We start from the raw sequence: 22,210 nt of genomic DNA on the forward strand, positions 1-22,210 counted from the left end.
AGTCTTAAGTTCATTCTGTGAATCGGGCCCTTAGAGAAGGCCGTGAATACAGAATTTAACCAGTTTATAAAGGACAATAATCTTCTAGGTAGTGCCCAATATGGATTTAGAAGCCAGCACAGCACCGAGCTGGCCCTGATTAATGTGTCGTAGGAAATAAGAGAGGTCTTGGATGAGGATGGGAAGACTGCCCTGATCCTCTTAGACCTCTTGGCTGCATTCGACACGGTGGATCATGATCTAATAAACCGCTTGCTTTCTGTAGGGATCCGGGGCAAGGCTTTGGCCCTTCTGAACTCCTTTCTTTGTGACAGGGAGCAACAACTAGAACTTGATGGACCTAAGTCTTCCTGGTTCACTTTTCTATGCAGGGTACCAAAGGGCTCCTTGTTGAGCTCAACACTTTTCAATCTATATGTTTCCCCCTCTGCTCTCTTATTAGGTCTTTCAGTTTTAAGACACTTTCGTATGCCAACGATACATGGATCAAAGCATCCTTTTCAGGGGACTCAATGAACACTGCTCGGAGACTTCAGGACTGTATGCGCAAAGTCCCAAAACTGCCTGAGGCTGAACACGCGGAAAACCGAGGTTCTCCTGTTTGGGCGAGATACCTCCTTTTGGCAACCCAACTGGTGGACTCAGGAACTGAGAGAGATTCCTACTCCCCCTCAAATGTGAAAAATCTAGGACTCTATTTTGACACCAAGTTGTCCTTCGAAGGGCAAATAAACGCAATCACCTCTGCATGCTTTTATTTGATCAAAACTATCAGGAAAAATCTCCCATTCATCACATCAGAACTCCAGAAAACAGTGGTTACAGCCTTGATCCTGACTAGAATAGATTACTGTAGCGGGCTGTTTCTAAATATAGAGTCACATCTCCTTAACAAAATGCAAGTTCTCCAAAACCCAGCAGCTCGCCTTTTACTTGACATCCCACAATGTCAATCAGTGGCCCACGCCCTCCCAATTCTACACTGGCTCCCAGTTAAAAGAAGGATAGAATTCAAGGCCCTCTGTATTGCCTTTAAAGCATTACATGGCCTGGCCTGGGCCCTGAATTTCAAGTTCAAGTGGTATACTCCTGGAAGTCAGTTGCGCTCTGCGACCTCGGCAAATCTGATAATCCCCAGGGCCAAGATGGCCTCCTGGGGGGGAGTTTTATCTCAGGTACAGCCAGATTGAGGAACTCCCTCCTACTGGCTCTAAAGACAGAAAACAATTTACTGGGATTTCGTAGACGTTTAAAAAGTCAGATTTTTAATAACTAGCCCTTCACAGCATTTTAACTATACACTTTGGTTAGTTTATATGGGGTAGCTGCTGCGCCTAGACACCCCCGGTTATTAGCACGCGTTATAAATCTAATTTTCAATTCATTTCAGTGCCGGACGGGGTATGCAACTCGATAGAGTTCACAGAGTGGGCCTTCCATGACCCGGAAATTCACATCCAACTGACATATTGCTCTGTGTCTATGACTTCCAGCTCAAGGAAATCATTATTTGCAAAGCCAGGGAACAACATCCCCTGTAATTTAAAGGGCACACGCTGATGCCTTACCAGGACCTGTCTGCTCTCACACAACAAAAGAGAAGTGATTTCTGCCCAGTGAGTGCATATCTCTATGAACAGGGTATATTGTGCTCTGGTGGGAAGACATGCTTTACTAGATCCGGTCCATAATGGAGGCCTGACATGTGCTGAACATCGAGGAGTCTGCAGAAAGAGATTAAACAACCAGTCCCTAGGGAAAGAAGGTTCAGAAACTTCTTTGATGGTAGAGGAGAAGGGGCGCTCAAAGGGACTGCGACCAGATCCAGGGGCCATTGTCATGGAATGCAGAGCAGTGCTCCCGATGTTGTCTGGTGAAGCAGTCTATCCAGAGACGACATGAGCATTGAGAAGGACCCAGAGTACAGTTGTGAGTTTGGAGGGGGTGGGAGGGACAGGGTAGGCGGGAGAGAAACATTTGCCCCCGCACGGACCCTTTAACCCAACTTCCCAGTGGGACATTTCTAGCTGGAACCTCAAGATCTGTAGACGTAATGACTTTGTTCTTGTTTATTGTTTGTGATTTCCGGGGGAGTTACTCACACCATAAAGAGATGTACTACACTTTCAACATCCAGCAGATATAAGATGTGGGGTCCAGCAGGGAGCAAGGGGTGCTTTTTTCTGAGGGACCCTTACTGAGCGCTTCTTTTTTCTTCCCTCGCCCATGACTTTCTGAAGGTGGTTACCCTTGATGTAAAGGGGCTTAACAACCATGTAAAGCACAGGGCCCTCCTGTCACAATTGGAAGGGATGGGTTGGACCTTTGTCTTCTACAAGGGACAGACCTGTTCCCTGCTGATTGGCAGTCTCTCGCATTCCCACACCAGTTCTTCTCTTCCGCCCCTTCTAAAACAGCTGGAGTAGCCATACTGCTGTGCTGCTCTTTACGAGGTAACGTGCGTTCCAAGCTCGCTGAGATCAAGTGGCGCCTCCTGACACACTCCATGAGTATGGGGGAACTACACATTTATTCTGGGTATGCCACTAACAAGGTTTAAGAGTGAATCTTGAGGTAGGCAGTGGCGTAGGTGATGTCCTCTCAGGATAGACTGGTACTTCTGGGGGGAAACCTCAATTTAGTATTCCAAACCAACTTGGACGTCTCAGCCCACCATTTTGCCCACTCAAAGTCTTTTTCAGGCGAGGGAGCTCAAAGGTTACAGGAGATAAGATTGAGGGATCTTTGGCTAGACCAACACCCCCAGATCCAAGATGATGCTTTTTACTCACAAGCCCACAAAACATATGCACGTCTGGATCATTTTCTAGGTGCTAGGGCGCTCCAACTTAATCTCAGACACAGAGATAGAGCCACGTTCACTGCCAGACCATGCAGCAGTGTCCCTTACTCTAGCTCTTCCCCCCATGCGGCGCACCTCCGGGACATGGAAACGGGCAGAGACTTTATTACATAGGCCAGAGGGGGGCCTCGAAGCTCACCCAAGTGATAACAGATTACTTAGCTATCAATGATACTGCTGGCACCTTGGTCACCACCATCTGTTTTTTTTTAAAAATTGTTTTTATTAAAATTTTTCGGTAAAATGCTCACATTACAGTATTACGTGTACATTCCAATAAACGGTGAGTGGGCAGTCTGTAAGTGAACAATCACCTATATCCGGCAGGAGTATACTGAGCATGAGTCCACTTGTCCTTACTGTATAGTGAGTGTGAAGGAGGGGAACCAAGGGGGAAATAAACCGGGACTGTAACGTGGGGAGGGGTGGGGGGGGCGTAGGGCTGGGAGTGGATCACGTGGGGGGAATGCGAAGCGTGTCAGCATATAACTGTCAGTCTGGTTCAGTCTTGCTGCTAAGGAGATATACCTGTAGTGATATATATGTGTGGGCTAGCTGCTTGGGGGCGCAATGGGGCCTGTCTGGGGGTGATGGCATAACTCAGCGTATACACATTGCTCTGGACGGTCTAGGCTGATCCAGCGGGAGCCGCCCCATGTCCGTTCTGTTGTGCGACTTGTGTTGTCTGGGTCGTAGGAGTATTGTGAGGGACGTCTGGGGTCATACTTGGGTGCATTTGATGAAACTGGTGGAGTAATATGGCCCATTCCATTGATATAGGATGCTTCCTCTGCCCTCTCACCTCCTCCTCCCTCAGAGTTTCCTCCTCGGCTTTTGCCCACTTCCGTACCGCTCCCTTCCATGCCTCCATAGGTGGCCCTGTCGCTGCTCGCCAGTGCATGGCGATGTTTCTTTTGGCCAGGAGTAGGGAAAGGGCTGCGAAGCGGATCTGCACTTTGTGTGATTTTGGCCTACGATATATTCCCAGAGCCACCGCTTCCCAAGAGCGGAGCTCCGTGAGACCAGTCAGTGTTTGGACCGTGTCTAGGATGGTGGTCTAGTAGTGTCGCAGGGTGTGGCAGCCCCAGAACATATGTTGGAAGTGCGCATCCGGGGAGTGGCACCTGGGGCACAGGAATATAGTGTCAGGATAGAACCGCTGGAGGCGCGCTGGAGACTGGTACGCCCTATGCAAAAGGTAAAATTGTATGTTTTTGAAACGCGCGTTCCGAGACACTTTCTTCGGGAATTCTAGCGCTCTGAGCCATTCGCTGTCATGGAACTGTCGCCCGCAATCGTCTTCCCATGTGTCCCGCAGGTCCTGCAGTGGTTTGTTTACTTGTTCCCTTATGGCTTTATATATCCAAGTCACCAGGTGATGCCCCGCGCCCATGTGCCGAATAGTGTGGATAACCGGGTGTGTCGCCGGTTCACCTACTGTGAGGTCGCAGTGTGGACGAAAGTTGTGTATGAGCCGACGATGTGTCAAGAATTGGCCCGGGGGAAGGTCATAATCGTCTATCAGAGTGTGGTAGGGACGCAATTGCCCATCCCCGAATAGCCCCTCTGCCTCTGTCAGTCCGCGGTCAGTTCAGGCACGGAGCGTGGCCGACGCGAAATAGGTCTCTCACATGGGCCAGCCGACCAGAGGCAGCGAGGGGAGTAGCATGGGGCTTTGGGCGCTATGCGATGAATTCTGTGCATGCAGTGGCGCGCCACCGTCACCTGTAGCTGGTATGTCTGTTGTGGTTTGGTGCCCGGGAGCAGCAAGCGACAGAGTTCAGGAGTAGGAACCGGCCCCTGCGCGGTGTGAGTTTCTCCGACGTGCCTGCTCGCCGTCCAATAGGACAGCCATTGAAGCTGTGCTGCCAAGAAGTACGACTCAAAGGACGGGGCCCCTAGACCGCCCTGCGCAGTGGGGAGCTGCAGTTTAGTGAGGGCTATTCTGTGACGACCCGTCCCCCACATGAGTGTTGTAAGGAGCGTGTCAAGTTCACGACAGAACGCCCTAGATGGAATAACCGGTAAGTTCGTAAAGTAGTATAGCAGGCGAGGAACGATTATCATCTTGGCTATTGCTTTCCGCCCGATCGGGGCCAATGGGAGATTCTTCCAGAAGCCTACTGACGCCCTGATTCCTGCTAACACCTCGCGATGATTGCCTTCATACATGTCAGCAGGGGAGTGGTAAAGGCGAACCCCGAGATATCGGGGAGCATCCGCGTCCCAGGTCAAGGTCTGCGTGCCCATCTGGACCGTCCGCGGTGCAAGGGAGTGGTGCAGTGGGTACACCATAGACTTTTCCCAATTCACCCACAGCCCGGATGCCTCCGCGAACTCCGTTAGGGTCCTCCATATGGGTGTTAAGTCCATAGTAATGTCGCGGATGTACAGGAGGAGGTCGTCCGCGTAGAGGGACACGCAGTGAACAGTGTCCACCATGGGTATGCCCCATGCAGTTCCCTCGCTGCGTAAACGGATCGCTAGGGGCTCCACCGCCAGGGCAAATATTAGAGGGGACAGGGGGCATCCCTGCCTTGTGCCTCTCCCGATTCGGAATGGAGGCGAGATGTAGCGACCGAGTCTGACCCGAGACGTGAGGTTGGTGTACAGAAGACGCGTATTGCGGAGGAGGGTAGGACCGATCCCCGCACGTTGTATGACGGCAAAGAGGTAGGGCCACGATAAGGTGTCAAAGGCTTTTTCCAGGTCGAGGATTACACAGGCTGCATTGGGGTACAAGTCCTCGACCTGATCCTGGATATGGAATAGCCGTCTAATGTTTTGGGACGTGTTCCTGCTGGGGACGAACCCACATTGGTCCGGGTGGATCAGGGGGCGCAGAATTTGTTCGTAGCGGGTAGCAAGAATTTTCCCCAAGATTTTGCTGTCCGCGGAAAGGAGCGTAATGGAGCGGTAAGATGACAGTTGTTGCGGGTCTCGGAGGGGCTTAAGAAACGAAACTATGACCGATTTGCGTAGGGAACTTGGGAGTTCACCACGCTCAAACGCGGCCACGAACACTTCTGTCAGTCGAGGGGTTAATATGGTAGAGAACGTGCTGTAATACTCGAGGGGGAAACCGTCTAGTCCGGGCGCCTTTTGTCGGGCTAACGCGCGGATCGCGCACAATATGTCAGTTGCTGTTAGTTTTGCATCTAGCGTGGCCTTATCTGCGTCCGAGATGCACGGGATCTGCAGTGGGTCTAGGAAGTGATCTATCGACTCTTGTCGGATACGTGGTGGGGTGGCATAGACTGCAGTGTAGTGGTGTTGAAAAGCTGTTAGGATGTCTATTTGGGAACGCACTAGGTCCCCGGAGGGGGTGAGAATCTCAGTGATGGGTTTGGAGTCTGTGTCTTGCTTTGCCACCCACGCAAGGAGTGTACCCGTCTTGTCCCGTTCTTTGTGCATGCGAGTGGCGTAGGCCCTGAAGTTACATTTGTGCAGGTCCGCGAGCGCAGTAGAGTATTTCGTTTTGGCCTCTGCTACTTGGGCCACCGCGGCAGTATCAGCGTCTTCCTGTTTTGTGAGTGCCGCAAGCTTGCGTTCGGTGTCAATGAGCGTGCGTTCCAGTGTGCGGCGTACCCCCACTATTTGTTTAATACATTCCTCCCTGGCTAGTATCTTAAGTGCATCCCATTCAACTAACCTAGTTGTGGCGGACCCTGCATTGTGAGTGAAATATTCCTGGATTCTATGTGTATGGTCATGTAGGAATACCTGGTCGGTCAGACAGTCTCTGGGGAGGCGCCATGTAGGTACCAGGGGGCGGGGGGTGTCCACTGTATGCGCATTATGTCTGCATCATGATCAGAAAGGACACGCCCTAAGTAATCTGAGTGCCGAACCTTAGGAAGCAGTGACGGGGTGCATAGGAATCTATCCAAGCGGACACGCAAGTTGTGGGTAATGGAATGGAATGAGTATAGCCGTGTCTGAGGATGGTGTGCCTCCATCGCCCAGTGAGTTACCCAGCGGCGGAAGCGCTCTGTCTGTTTGATGGCCGGAGAGTGAACTGGGGGTGGGTGCGATCTGTCAAGTGCGAGGTCGAGGGCACAATTGTAATCACCCCCCAGGATCCACGGGATGGACGTGAATTGGGCCAGAACACTGGTGAGGGATTCCCAAAACCTGTCTTGTTCGATATTTGGTGCGTATATACTACCCAACAGGATTAATTGGCCATCTAGCGTCCCCTCTAGCAGGGCGTATCTGCCTTCTCTATCCACTACTCTACGCGTTTCCAGAAATGGAGTGTCTGGGCGTATCCAAATTAGTGCACCTCTTGCGAAAGCTGAGTAAGACGTGGCACATATGGTGCCTCGCCAACGAGTCCGCAGTTTATCTATTTCGGGGGTTGTGATATGTGTCTCCTGTAGGAGTGCAATATGTGCCTGTTGGCGCTTGATGTATGCATAGGTGGCGTACCTCTTGCGTGGTGTGTGGAGACCCCTTGCGTTCAGGGTTAAGATGCTAACGTCCGCGCTTGGCATTGGTAAATCTGAGAGTCCTGGCCTGCACCCCGTGGCGTGACGCTGTATGGGGTGGTTAGGTGTGCCCTGTATGGCGTAGCCCTTTGGTTTGCGTAGATGCCTGATATCTCCGCCCATCTAGTTGTGCTGGTGTCGCTGAAAATTGCACCCCCCTTGTGACGCAGGGTGGTTGGAAATCGGGGAAACAAAACATTTAACTGGGTGGGGAAACCATTCCAATACCTGGGACGTATCGGCAGGACCGACACGTCCAAATGAGCTCTCATGAAACTTGAGAGTAAACAGTCAATGTGTGGGGGTGATGTTTCGCGTCTGCGAGGCTGGGTCCGCTGGGGCGTTGGCAGGATCATTGATCGTCTATTGATATTGTGGTGGGCCGGTCATCTTGTGTCGTTGGCTTGGAGCCCCCAGTGATCTGGCGGGACTGTTGCCATCAGCTCGTCCGGGCAGAGGTGTGCCAGGGCTGCAGAGTTAGGTCCCTTAGGGAATGGTGTCAGCTGTTCGTGGAAGAGCCGGTGTCAGGGTGACAGAGTCTCCCGAGGTGTGGGCTTCGTTGCTGTCATCTTCGCTTCCCGAAGCAAAAAGGCAGGGAATTCCCACTGCATCCTCTTCGGGTGGGGGGGTCCCCATTTCAGTCACTGCTTGGAGGGCCTTGCGTCGGTCCTGCATGATTTGTTCCAAATCCGGGGAATCCGGCGTGTGGCGTCTGGTGGGCTCCCTCCAGCTCTGGGAGTTCTGCTTTTGTGGGGGCTTTGTGGCGCGGTTTCTGTTGCGCGCTGGTCGTTGGGTGCGCCCCCGCGGTGCATCCGTTGTGGGGTCGAGAGTGCAGTGGTGGTTCGCCCAATCGCAAGCCTCCGCGGCATCTGTGAAGAAGTGTGTGGTACCCGCGTGTAGCACCTTGAGGCGGGCTGGAAACAGCAGGGAATATTATATGTTATTTGCACGCGCTTCACCTCCAGGAAGGATGATCTTAACTTCTGCACCGCCCTTGCGTAATCCGGGAAGATCATCACATGTGTATTTTCGACTTGGAGCGGACCCGTTCGTCTGGCGGCCCGTAGTACTGCATCACGATCCTGGAAATGGAGGAATTTAGCTAGTAGCGGGTGCGGTGTGTTGCCAGGGGGAGGTTTGCCGGCCTGCACCCGGTGAGATCGCTCTATGGAGAAGAAAGTGGTGCGGTCCTTGAGCGGGGTGAAGGACTTGACCCACGCCTCCATGTACTCGATGGGGTGCGTCCCCTCAATGCCCTCCGGCAGGCCTATAACGCGGATGTTACAGCGCCTGGAGCGTCCCTCCAAATCATCAATGCGCTCCTCCACTGTGGTCAGGCGCTCCAGTACTGTGCAAATCGGGTGTTTTTGCGCTGTAAGCTTGGGTTGAAGTTCAGCGAGGGATTTTTCCCCGTCCCGCACCCTGTCCGCTCGCTTCCGGTGGTCATCGCGAATAAGGCTGATGTCCGTGGTCAGGGTACCGAGGCGTTCTTCCATGGAGGCACAATATAGTTCAATGGCCGCCAGGACCTGGTCTAGTTTGTCCGAGATTGTTAGGTCGGGTTGGGACGGGGGCGCTTTGGTCAGCGAACTGGTGCGAGGTTGATTTTCCGGCGCTGTTTCTTGGACCGATGTTTGCTGCAGAGGTCTGGGCTTCCCCATACTAGCAGGTAGGTTGATCTGTCTCTCGTCCTGTGAAGGAAGTAGCGGCGAATGAGTCTGGGTAGGGCGCCCCTCGGAGTTTGTCACCCTGTTTATGGAGCGTTTGAAGTAGGGGGCGTAATGCGCTCGCATATCACCCGCGCCCCATCGGGGTCTGCTCTGTTGCCCCGCCAGCCGTGTGGGTAGTTGTGTCCTCGTGAGGCATGTGCCCCCTGCGGGTGGCATCGTCCAGGTATCACCAGGGAATCACCACCATCTGTTAAGCATTGAAAATCAGTCTTGACCCAGCTCCCCATGAGAATAGTCCAGTCCGAACTGCCAGACCAGGTCCTCCCTGGATTGGAAAACAAGCATCCTGTGACCGGTTTTAGGGTATCATCACTCATCAGCATAGCTAGTTTGAATCCAGTGGTATAGCGATCACGGGACCCGCGTCTGGGCATACCCTTCCCTCTTAGGGCGACTATAGCAACACACAAAGATGATGGACGGAATGCTGAACATTGTCATACACACCCCCAGTCAAAGGTCTGGGTTAAATCCATCGTCTTTTTGGTCACCATTCTGCCTCAGTTTGGACCCAGGCATATGCCGTTCATTCTTCACCCTGCTCCCCTTGGGAACAGTCCAGCTCACCTGACAAGCCAGGTCCCCCATGGACAGGAAAACAAGCATTCTTGGACCGGTTTCAGGGTGTGACCCCTCATCAGCCAGCTAGCTTGAATCCAGTGGCATAGCGAGCACGGGACTCACGTCTGACTATAGCAAAACAAAAAAATTACGAATGGTTGGGTCTAAACTGGGTTGGCACAGTGAGCAACCGCCTATTGCAGCTAGCCGGCCTGCATGTTCGGCAAAAGATCTTTCCATCCGGGCTGCTCTGATTAATGTACGGTCTCTCAGAAAACATCATGTGGACATTTTTGATCTTCTTACAGACCATGCCTTGGATTTGCTGTTCCTGACCGAGACCTGGCTTGATGTCTCTTCAGACCCGATTGTTTCCCTAGCCATTGCTGCGGGCTTTAAGATTTTTAGAGTAGACCGCTTGGAAGGGAGAGGGGGTGGGGTAGCTGTGTTTTTTAGGAACACTTGGGATCTCTGTGTGGGAGACTCCACAGCCTGGAATAGCTGCGAAGTTCTTGATTTTAATATCCGTTTCTCATCCCACTATACCTTGGGAGTCTCCCTTATCTATAGACCCCCGGGCCCGGCGTGCTCTTTCCTTCAGAGTTGTGGGGATGCCATCGCTACAAGAGCCGTTAGATTTTCCCACTATATGGTTTTGGGTGACCTTAACATCCACTTCGATCAAGTTGATATCTAGGAGGCTATCGACTTCCTGGACATCTTAGATCTTGCACAACTTGTGCAGCATGTTAAGGGACCCACACATCAGGCTGGTCACTTATTGGACCCAATTTGCACTAATTTTCCGATTTCTCTTCACGTTCCAAGCCCGGTGTCGTGGTCGGAACACTTCATTTCTTACTTTTCCTGGTTGGTTGTGAAGGAAGAAATGCCGACACTGCCCCCGCATAGGGCAGCCTTTGGTAAAATTGACCCTCAGGATTTCATTCAGGCCCTTGATCAGTTTAGGCCCATTCTATCTGGAGATCTTGAGGAGAGCCTGCTTGGATTCTCGCATTGGGTGTCTCAGGCAGTGGAATCTGTGTCCTCTTCGCGGACATGCAGGCCAAGCAGAGATTCTCCCTCCAAGCCCTGGTTTAATGCCAACTTGAAAAGCCTTAAGCAGGGTTGCAAGGCCTTAAGCAGGGTTGGAAAGGACCTGGCGTAGATGCAACTATTGCCCCATGGCCAAACTAAACCTAAGAGCCATGCAAAAAACATACTACAAAGCAATAGTTGCTGCCAAAGGACAATTCTATCCGGCACGCATCGAGTCTGCGGGGAGTAATTCCAAAGACATTTTTTCTATTGTTCAGAGCTTTACCTCCCCATCTGCACAATCCAGAGTGTTGGCTCCTTCATCAGTCTGGTGTAATATCCTTGCTGGTGCTTTCAGGAACAAAATTCAGTCAATCCAGGCGTCCTTCTCTTCTGGAACAATCTCTTAAGCCGCCTCATGTATCGATCCCCTGGATGTCTCCTCCTGCAAGCTGTCTGATTTTCGACCAGTTGCGCCATTGGAAACTTTGAAACTTCTTACTAGTCTAAAGTCTGGTTCACCGTTAGACCCTTGTCCGGCCAGGCTCCTGGCGGCAGCTGCATCTGGTGTATATGTTGAGGTGAACGCAATTGTCAATAGATCCCTCCAGACAGCTGCTGTCCCGCCGACCAGGAAGCAGGCTAAAATTCTGACCTTATTGAAAAAACCCTCTCTGGATCATAGTAACCCCGTAAACTACCGTCCCATCTCTCTTTTCCCAGCCATCGCCAAAGTCTGTGAGAAAATTGTTAATAAACAATTATCAGACTTTGTGGAGAATGAGGCATTATTACACCCTGCACAGTCTGGTTTTTGATCCTCTCATAGCACTGAAACTGTGCTAGTTGAGGTGTCAGAAGCCATTCGGGAGTGCCTGGACCCTGGCGGAAGAGCAGCTCTTGTTCTGTTAGATCTCTCCGCAGCGTTCGACACTGTGCCGCATGACCTTCTCCTGGCTTGGCTTGCGGGGATTGGCGTTTCCGGCACAGTGTGGGCATGGCTTAAGTCCTTCCTGGAAGGCCGTATCGAGCAGATTTGGCTTCCACTGTGTTCTTCCCCTCCTCAACCAGTCACAACCGGGGTTCCACGGGGCTCCGTCCTTAGCCCTCTCCTCTTCAATATCTATATTTCACCTTTGATATATTTGGCTGAGGAGTTAGGGGCTAAGGTTATGGCCTACGCGGATGACACACAGTTGCTTTTTACCTGGGATAAGATCTCGCTTTCTGTCTCAACGGCTCAGCACTGTCTCGCTGCAGTTTTCAGCTGGCTGGCGGATGCTCAGCTGAAATGCAACGAACAAAAGTCAGAGGTTCTGCTTTTTGGCAAATTTCCATCCAATTTTCGTCAACTCCTGTGGCCTCCAGACTCATTGCCGCCATCCTCCACGGGTCAGCCTGCTAAAAATTTGGAGGTGTGGTTCGATGAGTCCCTTTCTTCCTCAACACACATTAACAAACTGACTGGTTGCTGCTTTGGTCTCTTTAAAACCCTGAGGAGTTTCTTTTAACTGCTCCCGCAAGCAGCGAAAGAGACGGTAGTCTGCGCCTTGATTTTGTCTCGCCTGGATTATGCGAACGCTCTTTACATTGGCATCCCGGCTTATTTGTTAAAGCGACTCCAGGTCGTGCAGAATACAGCGGCTAGACTGCTGCTGGGCATCTCGTCTAGGATCAGTGTCCAACATCATTTGCATTCTCTTCACTGGCTCCCTGTGGCGAACAGAGTCAAGTTTAAAGTTCTGGTTTTGGCCCACCGCGCCCTCCATAAGCTTGGCCCTTTATACCTGCAGAGACACTTCTCCTTTTATCGTCCTGCACGTGCTTTTCGCTCTCAGTCCCTTCGCCTGGCCCGAGTTCCTCGTTACAAGCTTCATCGGCTTGGAGGTAGCTCCTTTACTGTGAAGGCCAGCTCGGCCTGGAACGCACTCCCCCTTGAACTTCGTTCCATCCAGGACACAGCACTGTTCAAACAAAAACTGAAGACCCACCTATTTGTCTAATTTGGCCTTCTGTCTTTCTTCCTTCTGGTACCTTCTTTTTTCTCTCACCTGTAGCTCCGCGCCGGGACACTCATGAGTAGCTGTGCGCGTTATAAATTGTAATAACATAACATAACATAACATATGACCCAGATCTGTGACTAGGGGTGAATATTTGACAATGTTCAGCATTCCGTCCATCATCTTAATGTGTTGGTATTGGGCTAGTCATGTGATCTGAGGAAACTGAAGTATTTCCTCCAGTTTCTAGTGGTGGATTATGTTAATAGGACTTAGGTGTAATCATTACAGTGAGTTCATAGAAGTTGAAAACAATGGGATAAGTAAATATGGTGGATATTGTTAGATATTGTGAGATTGCAAGGAGAGGATATACAGAAGGAGAAATTGCGATTTATGGAGTGGTATGAGTAGATAGATTACAAAGAAGGTAAGGTATTGTAGGAATTATTACTCAGAATGAGAGTTTGTGATGATTTGTAAAGAGCAGAGTATGGTTAGTTTACTGAAGTGTAGTAGAGAGCAAAGTGACAGGTATGTGAGTAGAGTATACTTAGAGGTACTAATGACAGCAGAAGAGTGAGTGTAAGTAGAATATCATCCAAACAGAAACTTAGTGAGAGAGAATAATTATCAGCTATAAGTAATGTTAATTTTCAATCTGTACATAAGATGCATTCTGTGGAAATATAAAGAGCAGTAAAAGGTCGAAAGTAGCTTACCGGTGGGCAGGTGACATAAGTTGACATAAGGTGATATAAGTTGATATAAGTGCTATACATCATTGTGATTTTATATATATATATATATGTGTGTGTGTGTGTGTGTTGTATGTGTGTGTGTAAATATATGTGTGTGTATATATGTATATATATATATCTGTATGTAGATAGAGCGATAGATAGATAGATAGATAGATAGATAGATAGATAGATAGATAGATAGATAGATAGATAGATAGATAGATAGATAGATAGATAGATAGATAGATAGATAGATAGATAGATAGATAGATAGATAGATAGATAGATAGATAGATAGATAGATAGATAGATAGATTAGATAGAGGACCGGGTTTCCATAGGGAATTGATTTTTTGGCTTGCTAATAACTTTGGCATGTTTCACACATCTTTCCACAAAAAAGGTTAAGTCAACACAGCTTCTTCCTGGACAATGTCATGGTGTTCCGTCAAGAGGGGGCTGGTTGAGAAAAGGGGGTTCCCAATACACATTTTTCACATGCAATTTTCCATAGGACAATTTTACAGTGATACAGCAAAAACTGCTGAATAGAACTACACCACATTAGGCAGAAAGCTAAATCTTTACCCAGAAAACAAGCTTTTTCTGATTTAGTGTAAAGCAATTCAGTCGTTTTTGAGAAATTAAGGTTAAAAATGTATGCATATATAGAGGTGTTGGACCGCCAGATTAAAGATAAGATCTGATTGTCTGCCTCACATCAGCAAAGATGCTTGGTAGTCATTTTAGGACTCTGGGACTCAACAGCTGCGTCCTGAAAAAAAACCCATAAAACTCATAAAAAACATTTAGGGGCAAGGTAAGGACACCTTGACCACCTAGGTCTGGTGCAGGGTTCAAATCAGTCTTTGGCCCTGAGCGGGGAAAGACTGATTTGTTTTTTAACGGCACTGCAGTCTCCTGCCATTTTCAAATAAAAAGGTCTGGGTGGGGGCCATCGTTTATTAATTAACCCCTTGCATGCGGGGATGATTCCCCCGCTGTGCTGGGGGGAGGGGGGGCGCGCACAGCGCCCCATGCTCATGATGAGCTGAGCTCGTCATGAGGCACAGTGCTCGTGTGCTTCTGACGAGCTGAGCTCGTCATGAGGCACAGTGCTCGTGTGCTTCTGACGAGCTGAGCTCGTCACGGCCACACCCGTTTTCATGGAACGTTCAGCACAGCAGGGGAATTATCCCCGCGTGTGAGCATTCAACGGCTCATGACGAGCTCAGCTCGTCATGAGCACACGAGCACCGTCCCTCATGACGAGCTCAGCTCAGCTCGTCATGAGCGTTCAACGGGTTAAATAAAGGGGAGAGAGAGTGAGGGTGTGTGTCCCTATTCAAGACATCCAAAAGCCCCAGGCACCCATTCCCCAAACCCTGCGAAAAATCTAATTATTCAAAGCGGGAGGCATGATGCCACTCTCCCTGAGCCATGTTGTGGCCCCAGAGACCCCATGCCCGGTGACCCACAGCAAAGCTGGAGATACTACCCACTGTGGATGAAGAGACTTTATCCTCTTGTTTTACATCTAAATATCAATTTTCTCTCTTTTTACAACAAACTCCTTATACATATAACGTATTTAAATCAGAATCAGACATGTATTCTAAAAAATGCTGCCTAGTCACAGGTTCTCTGTATTTCCAGATGAAAACCCCGCACCTGGTAATAAGCCATACTGCAAGGTGCAGTAATTACTGGGTGCAGGGTCCCTCCTCGTCATTGACCCTCGGATAAGCAACAAATGTGTAGGTGCGCACTGATTTCTGCAGTTTTTCCTCTCATTCCAGGCACTTTTTACCAGTCACAATTTGTCATGTTTCCTGGGAAAAGGTGGAGTAGGAAATTACTGGATGCAAAAAATGCGATCATGTAATCTTATTTTTAACTGAGTCAGAATTGCAGCGAGACACGTAATGAGCCGCGGGTCACTGAGCATCCACAGCACAAAGTCCATCACCTCCACATATATCCCAGAAAAGCAAAGATGGGAGAGAAAAAAAATGTGGTTTCCAAAAAGGAGTCACCATTGCAGGAGCTCCAGCACCTGGAAACAATTTACAGACATATGTTCAGAGCCAGGAATCACAGACCCCATGAGAAGAAGCAGGAAAGAGTTCAGATATGGGGTATGAAAACACAGATGGTGTCTAACAACTACAAGCACCCACCCCCATCCATTTAAACGCAGAGGCACATGAAAACCTGGCACAAACTCCACTTTGCAGGGAGAGATGTGTTGTTCTCCAAACCATTCACTTAAAGGTCTACTTTTCGAATACAACAATTGCAACAACTGATCAGTTTTTATGCTGTGGTATTTTTGGGGATGTGCTTAGGTCCCTCATCACTTGTTGGCCAATACATTTCAATAATTACAGTAACTCCTGTTACCTCACATTTCAGAATTATGGCCCAGATGTACAAAGCATTTTTGAGGTTGCAAACCCAATTATCAGAATTAGGATGCTGCAAAAATGTATTTTTTAAGTACAAAAAACAAACCGCAATTGTACAAAATTGCAATTTAGGATTGCAATTTGGAAGGTGTGTGTTTAGGGCATCCCTTCCAAATACTGAATCATAATGGTATGTATTAATGTTTTGCAACTAAAATGCAGTCGCAAAATATTAATATGTACTGATATTTCAAAGGTGGGGTAAGCAGTTTGTGAACAAGAAGGGGTCACCGAAAGACCTCTTCCATTTCGAGAATGCTAAAAAAAAAAAAAAATTTAAGAACTGGTGGTGTTCTATGGACCACTGCCTACTCTTAAACAATTAAAGATAAACATATCTTTTTTTTCCTTTAAGGTAGAGGAGCTGCATTGAAAAAAATAAATCACAGACTTGGCGGCCTGCTGACCCCAGCAGGGCACAATCCTACTGTGATGCATATCATTCCTAAATAGGCTGCACATTGCAACCTACCTCATTAATCTTCATGAGGTAGGTCGATTTGTGACCCACTAGGAACTGCTAATTAAAAAATAAAAAGTTTCACTCATCGGGAATAGCGATCTCCTAATTGCGATTTGCGGAAAGTGGCTATCCCCAATGTCAGTACATCTGGCCCTGTGTGTTTTGTGATAAACATCAGCAGGTCAAACCGATCAATATTTATCAGAGGAAACATGTCTACAAAATTCTGGAACTTCATTTTTGTGCCCTCAGCACCACAATGCCATGTTATTCCCCAAAAACTTGTGATACCTAAAAATCATCACATCCCACAACACTGAATACCATAGCATGATTTTTTTTTTTTTTTTATTGAATCTGATACTGGCCATTTCCTAACGAGGGCCTTGGAATTCCCAAGACGCAGTCCTGGGTTAGGGCAAGTCTGTAGTTTAAAGCAAAAATAGACCCTGGTTTCAAACGCTGTCATCTGTGAACACGTGTGGTCCCGAAATCTGTAATTATACATCAAAGGCGACGCTTTCTTTAGACATAAAGTACACGTGTAGATGTGTACAAAGGCACGCGAGTACACCGTGCAGCAGCTGCCAAAGCTATTGGGGTTTTATTTTATTTTAGGCAGGCAGACACACCTAGCCATTACTCTGCCCGAGCAGAAAACCCACTGGCAGGCAGAGCCACAGTCTATAAATATTCCAGGCGGTACCTCGATTCATATTCCCTCATCCTGGATTTTTCTTTACACGCTTGGTTCAACTAGTGCTCAAACAAGGGAAAATTACTTCAGCCACTTGCATCGATTTTAAGAACGTCTAAAAGAAAAGTAGACTGTGATATATTCTGTTTAATTAAAATCCAACATAGAAAATTAACAGGATTAAAAATAGTAAACAAATATTTAGTAATATCGGATTTCGCATTTTTGTCTTTTGACTGATGTCTGCAAGTGAGTGATAACTTCTAGGCTTGTGTGAGCTGTTTCCCCAGTGTTACATATTGCTCGGGTGTGCAGTGAGTGAACAACAATAACACCAGGCAGTTTTAAGGAATGCTGACTAAGGCTGAGGTCATCACTAATTACAGTTTGCTGGAGTCCCGAAATTAATGGTCTTAGAATCACTCGTTCTGGTCAGTTATGTGCTTTAGAAGGAGAGGAGAAATAGCCTTGTGGTCTTGAAATGGCGGGTTGAAAATCCACAGTTTTTCCAGTCCCAGGGACTTTTTTTCTTGCATATGCCACGTGCATCAAACAAGTGTAAAACTGATGGGAGGGGAGGGGGGATATATAAACAGTACCTGTGCGGAGGCCATGGGGTGGCATAGTAGGGGCTGGGGCTTTACATGCTGCTCCTATGCTAATGTAGGGGGTCTGGCAGAGGGGGTGGTATCTCCAGATGTTTTTCTGCATCCAGTAAAATCAGGCCTGGTGCTCCCACACTTAGCAATCCTGGGCGCAAAAACACCGGACCACTTGGAATCAGCTGGGCCCATATACCCCCAGGCTAGGGATACTGCTCTATCCATCTTACAATCCACCTCACTGGTACTTATTTAGGACCAGATGTACTATATACTTGTTGCAAAATACTGGTCACAATTTTCCACCAGTATTCTTTTGACCTGACCTGTGTACTAAGAGGTAGGTTTGCAACAAAAAAAAACGAAACCCACTGGTCACAATTCAACCTTTCTGTTGAATATTTATAAGGTAGGTCGCAAATATGGCACACTACGATTCGTTGCCATATTAGGTCTGGTGGTCTGCTGGGGTTTTTTAATCCAGCTTGTTTTCCTTAAGGGAAGAGGGAGTGCATGGTTGTATGATATTGCAATGAATTCCATTGCAACGCATACCTTTACCACGCATGCGTTACAACGCGAATGCCTTTCCCACTTATAACCTTTAGCACAAATATTCCTTTACCACGCATGTTTTTACAACCTTTATCGTTGTAAATGTATGCATGGTAAGGGCATACTCTTTTTAAGGTTATTCCCCTTCCCTAAACCCTTCTTACAAACACCCTTACCCTGCCCTTTACCCTAAATTCTGACCCCTTCGTTTTTTTTATTCTAAAATTCCCATTACCTCTCCACTTTGTCTCGTCTGTCGTCTGTTCTTCAAGTTCTTTTTTTTTACGTTGTTAAGGGGAAACAGAAGTGAGACTTCTGTTTCCTCTAACTACGTCGATTGCCTTTATCATGTGCGTTTTTTTTTTGGGGGGGAGACCCCTCCAAGCCCCCTTTTCTTTTCTCCCGCTTTTTTTTCTTTCGGGTGGGAGACCCCCGTGCCCCCCTTTTCACGAATAGTCTTTACCACACATGCCTTTACTACGTATCTCGTAGTGAAGGTATGCGTGGTAAAGGCTATTCGTGTTAACCACGCATGCGTTGTAATGCATGCGTGGTTAATGTTATGCGTGGAAACTGCTGCGTTGTGGTTGCCGTTTTCCGAGTAGATTTTTGTACCAACAGTAAGATATTAATGTTTTGAGACCGGATTTCATTAATAATGCATTGCTATATAGGATACTAATTTGGTATGTTGGAACGGACACCTAGAACACACACCTTCCTAATAACAAAGGGGTATACATTTCTAAACACATTTACAGCTAGACTCATGAACGAAAAATCGGATCGCAAAGGGCCAGATTCTCAGAATCTGGCCCTTTGCGAGCGCAATTTTTGCATTTGGGATTCATCGTCCCAAATGCAAAAATCGCTATTTGTGAAATCGCATATTTGCGAGGAATTGCATTTAAGGAATCTCTATTTGAGATTCCTTAAATGCAATTCATTAACCAATTTTAAATTGCGAATTTGCAATTTTTTGCCGCTATTTACCACGAAGTCTGACTTCGTGGTAAATAGCGAAAAAAAAGAAAAAAGCACTTTAGTGCATTTTTCTCAGTTGCATGTTACACACATACATGTCCTATGGACATGTGTGTGCGCAACACCTGTGTAAATTTGCAATTCAGGGGTGCTACAGGGTGTCCTTTGGACACCCCTGGCACCCTTGAAATCGCATCCTTATTTGCGATTAGCAAATTGCTAATCGCAAATAAGGAATAACTCCCCATTCATTCCTATGGGCCTGTAGGCCCATAGGAATGAATGGGAAGTTATTCCTTATTTGCGATTAGCAATTTGCTAATCGCAAATAAGGATGATGTAGGAATCGCTATATTTTGTGCCATTCCTACATGAATCCCGTTTAGCAAGTCCTTAATAGCGATTCCTTAATAATCGCTATTAAGGACTCTCAAAACGGGACTATGATGAATCTAGCTGCATGTGATTTGGAAACACTTTTTCTGCCTTTAGTGCATAAGAATAGGGATTTTAGCATTCACAAACCTTCTGATTTTCTAATTCAGAGGGTTTGCATATGCTAAAACCTTTGCACATCTGGTCCTTAGTGTGGCAATCAGAAGTTATTGCTGATTTTGTCTTACCAGGTGGCTCCCCTGTGATCAATATTTCAGCTCTTGATCAGTGAGCAAGATGTTATCATGCATTTCTTTACTTCTTTTTCGATAGAGGAACTTACCTCTTAACCAGTAACAGTCTACTTTCAGTGAGGGCATTTTTGGTTTCCATCCATTACCTTGTATTTCAGAGCTGGTGCAGTAACGATACCATCTATTTTTTGCGCATTACTGTCACCTTTGTTGTGTTCTTTTTTGGTGACTTGTGTAGGGGCGTGTGCAGTTGCATAACGTTTTTTCATGACATTTGCATACTTGTTGCAAAAACAAATATGCAAAACCTGAGTTATTATTATAGATTTTCTGTTAAAATCATGATTGTTGAAAAGTTTGCACACTCCTCATTTTCAACAATTTGTACAAACGTCATTTGACACATCTTTCGCTCGCGAGTGTTGAGTCACACACGAGGAAAAGCTAGGAACGGTATGCACTCACAACATGGTTGTAGTAATTGTGAGAAAAAAAACCTAAACTACTCATGCGCATAGGCAAAGGAAGCGCAAGTAATTTAGCGCACTCCACCAAGGTCAATGACCAGAAACGTGACAAAACTTTGCTTCCATATTTTTGTGTCCGCTTCCACTTTGTAGCTGGTTTTAGTTACACTTGTACAGTGCACCAATGAGAGCAATTGTGGTGCAGTGTGCGAAATGTGAGTTATGTACTTTTCTGTAGTTCAGCTAAATTTCAGAAAAATTATGTAAACTTATGGGAAGTTATATGAAATGGGAATCTGAGATTTAGCGCTATATAAGTGCGAAATGCACGTTTGCGCCCTTTTTTGATAGAAAGAATAATTTCATTGTATAAGAAACAGTGCAAAAAACACATAAGAGCTGCTTGCATTCCAATCATCAGTGTTGTTCCCTGACTTCTGCGATAGGATTGTTATCTAACCACACGACCACATGTAATTTCATGAATTTCACATAGCAAGTGTAACGCGAAATGCTGGAGATTATGCAAGATTATGCTGGCGTATTGAACATTTCACCGGGGTCTATTTTTCCTTCCTGCTGCGCCTTTTGCTTGATAGAAACATATTTGAAAACAAGGCCAGGGACCGATTCACAAAGGGCCTCTGCACTTGTGGCGGAGGCCCCGCAGTCGTGGTGGGGGCCCTTCACCTGTTGCACGACTTCTGCAATGGGGAATTGCAGTACAGAGGTCCCACCTCGAGTGTGGGGCCCCCGCCACAATCCCAGTGGCTGATTCACAAAGGACCTCTGCCAGGGCCGGACTGGGCGTAGCGGGCACCCGGCGTTTCCCCGGTAGGCCGCCAGGGTGGGGGCCGGATTTGGACCCCTGGAGGGCCATTTTTGTTACCAGTTGTCGGCAATATAGGCCCGCGATAAAAAAACCGGCCAAAACCGGTCTTTGCAAACTGCTCGGCTGCACTCCCCCTCACTCCAGGGGGGGGGCAGTTGAGCAGTTTGCCGGGACTGATTCACAAAGGGCCTTTGCGCTCGTGAGGGAGGCTTGCACTCATTGCAGGACTTCCTCAATGGGTAACTGCAGTACAGAAGTCCCACCATGAGTGCGGGGTCCTCACCATGAATGCGGGGCCTCGACCACGAATGCGGAGGCTCTTTGTGAATCAGGCCCCCAGTGTCATCATATTAATAGGATCAGCCATGAGGACTGATTACGTGAATGTAAAGGCAAGTATCAAATTCGAAGGTGTATTTCAATGATGAATACAGAATATGATTATGTTTTTATTGGGAAAAACCTAGGGGCATATTATCAAGGGCAATATCGCCACTTTTGCAGCACTTTTTGCAGAAAAAGCGGCAATATTTTAATCGCCCTATTAACAAACCTGTGCTAACAGGCGTTAGTGCAGGAATACAGACGTTAGCTGTCGTTTTCTTTTCTACTTTGCATGTCAGTGATATATATTGCTAATGACATGCAAAGTAGGCATTCCTGACTAACACGTAATGGAAACACTAGCAGACACAACTTCGCTCTATCATCAACGCGGCCCCTAAACCGCGAAGCCCAAAAAAAAGCCACGCTAACCGCGGTTATTGCCGATAATTAACGTCAACAAAAATCCTGACTTGCCTATCTGTATCATGGGAGGGGGATTGTACAGCTAAGTCCACATATCCCTATCAGTAAGGATTTCCCTATCGCTGCAAGTTTATCACTGGATTCCCAGCGATTTTCCCACATTTCGCCGCTTTCGCCGGATTTTTAATCGCCTTGGAGATGTGCCTTGATAATACTGCGATATCTTGGCAATTAAATCCAGCAATACCCGGCGTTGGCCAAAATCGCACAAAGCAGCAAATGCGATATTTATAACATTTCCTAGATAATATGCCCCCTAATGTGGCGAAATTTTA

This window comes from Lissotriton helveticus, chromosome 9 (genome assembly GCF_964261635.1).
Source record: "Lissotriton helveticus chromosome 9, aLisHel1.1, whole genome shotgun sequence".
NCBI classification, from domain to species: domain Eukaryota; kingdom Metazoa; phylum Chordata; class Amphibia; order Caudata; family Salamandridae; genus Lissotriton; species Lissotriton helveticus.